Below are 2,875 nucleotides of genomic sequence, written 5' to 3' on the forward strand. Positions count from 1 at the left end.
CATCGGAGCTTCCCGGAAAACACCCTCTGTCTGCCTCTGCTCTGGAAATGAGAGCAGATTTGTCCTTTGTTTCAAAACAAGCTCATCTGTAATGATTTGCCACGCAACAGGTCAGAGCGCCGCTGCTAATGCCAACCAGATAAAAACCTAAGAGGAGAGAACGTGCATCTGCGTCCTTCCTGCTTGAAAACTKGGATTCCATATTTACTAGGGCCCTGGACTTTAACGCCAAGACTCTGAACTCGAAATTTAATTAAATTAAATTAAAACTTTATTTATGTGTGAAATGTCAAAATAGTGTAAGACAAAAGAAAATATATATATATATAATAATAAAGCATAGAAATACAAACCTTTCATATCGTTCAAAAAGAAGTAGAAAGGAAACAAAGCTTGTTAAATCGGAAGTTTTGTTGGATCTTAAATGAATTAGTTAATTTTGATTAATTACTTGCACAGATTTTAACACGCTAAAAATATTAACACAATAAATTGCATTTCTTTACAAACAAAAGTCCAGAGATGGAACGTTTGTATTTCTGGTGTTCTCGTAAATGTGACGCACAAGCAACATCGACAAACAGCAAGCTGCTTGGCACACTGCACGGCGCAATTTCAGCGCTAAATTGAGACTGTTGCGCACCTGGAGGTGGCTACTTCCTGCTAGCAGGAAGCTGCATCCATTCCACAGCTATATGATTAATGATGGGCTGGTATGCTAACTGAGTAACCAGCATCGCTAACTGAGCAACCATTACCGCTAACTGAGCAACCATTACCGCTAACTGAACAACCTAGCAACTTAATGTCCGGCGCTAGCAAATGAGAAGAGCGTAGTCACTTGWGTTATCTTTAGAGACGCTAGTGACTAGCATACTTAGGCCGGTCACTCGTTGGWTTGCCTAGCATTAGATAGACAAGCGTTAGCACTGGATGGCCACTAGCGACTCGTCTCTTTAAAGAAAACTTAWTCAAGAAAATGGTTAGCATCTCTAAGTGCTAGCTTAGGAACAGATATATCCTTTTGYGTCAAGGAAGTAGCAACCGAGGGGTGAGCAATAGTCTTAACTTGGCACTGAAACCGTGCCATAAATCRTTTTTACTTAGCTACACTAACAAGCAACGGATATGAATACTTACCAGAGCAAGGCAGAAAAAAAGACATCRCAGGAAAGTTAGTGTATGTGTGGTTTTCTGAAAACTCAAAGAGGCCACACATTTTACCGTTGAACAGACCTGGACGAGGAAGTGTGATGGCAAAGACTCGTCAAGTTGTTGAAGAAAATCTCCTGAACACCATAATTATGTTGACAGTCTAATAATACCATCAGTCCCATGCAAAGTAGGGGCTATCCATACATCTCTTCACATCCAGAGTTTGACTTCTAAGACCAGAATCTTTTGCAAAGCACATGAACACAGTCACATCACAAAAAAAGAGAAGAATCAGCTGGCTATTCACCACTCTGCTGTGTAGCTGGGGATAATTTGAGGAATGCTTATTTGCATATTATTTATGCTGTTTTTTCTTCTGGTTTTTTAGGCAGACAAAACAGACACAAAAAAAAAGTAAAATAAAACTCTTAATATATTAAGCCCAAATTAATTTTTTATTCTGGAGACACTAATAATAATAATAATAATAATAATAATAATAATAATAATGATAATAATCTTCTTCTTCTGTTTGCAAAGCTCCCACACTAAGTCCAAGCAATAATCCAAACAGATTACAAGAACTCATTGTCCCCTTTTCACTCATGCTTTCAATTGCTTTTAGCACGAATTTAGTCGTACAAGTTGAATGTTTTTTGAGTAAACACATGCTCTATTTTTAACATTGCAGGAATAAAAGGAGTACAGCTTCGCAACTATGTTTTCCATAATGCTTAGAACCCAAATTTACCAACATTTTAGAACAACATGCTTTGCAGTAATCCATCATGTTTTTATATTTTTCTTGCAAAAAAGCCAAACTTTGATCAAACTCAGGTTTTCTGCAGGTTCTTCAAAGGTTTTYATGAGCGTAACAACATCTTGTGTACAAAAGCAGAGAATTCAGGCTTAAATGATTATATGCAACATACATGATGATGATATGAAATTTGAAATGAGTCTTTATTAGAATTAGAAAGAAAAGTGGGTAACACTTTATTTGAAGGCGTGTGCATAAGACTGACATGACACTGTCATAAACATGACATGACACTGTCATAAACATGACATGACACTGTCATAAACATGACATGACACCTGTCATAAACATGACATAACACTGTCATAAACATGACATGACACTGTCATAAACATGACATAACACTGTCATAAACATGACATGACACTGTCATAAACATGACATGACACTGTCATAAACATGACATGACACTGTCATAAACATGACATGACACTGTCATGAACATGGAGTCTTTATGAATGTTTGACAGTTGTCAATAAATTATCATAATTTACAAAATCATGCAAAGTTGGCACTTTTAATGGACTTTTAATGCAACTTTTAGAGCAACTTTGCATTAAAAGTGTCATTATTTATAAAGACTCTTTTATGTTCATGACGGGTATTATGTCACGATTATGAGAGTGTCATCATGTCAGTCTTATGCACACCCCTTCAAATAAAGTGTTACCGTCAATTATTTAATGACATCTTCATATAGTCATATAAAATAATCTCCAAGTATTATTTATAATTCCTGTTTGTTTTTTTTTTATCTGAAATGTTTGTTATACACTTCCTTAAATCTATAATTTGTTGAAGTGCKTTTTGATTTCTTACAGAACTTTCACTATGCCACATTCTGAATTTAATTTGATCGTCTTTCTTTGCAAAAACATCTCAAAGCATTTAAGGAAACAA

The sequence above is a fragment of the Poecilia reticulata genome, linkage group LG1, assembly GCF_000633615.1.
Source record: "Poecilia reticulata strain Guanapo linkage group LG1, Guppy_female_1.0+MT, whole genome shotgun sequence".
Taxonomy (NCBI): domain Eukaryota; kingdom Metazoa; phylum Chordata; class Actinopteri; order Cyprinodontiformes; family Poeciliidae; genus Poecilia; species Poecilia reticulata.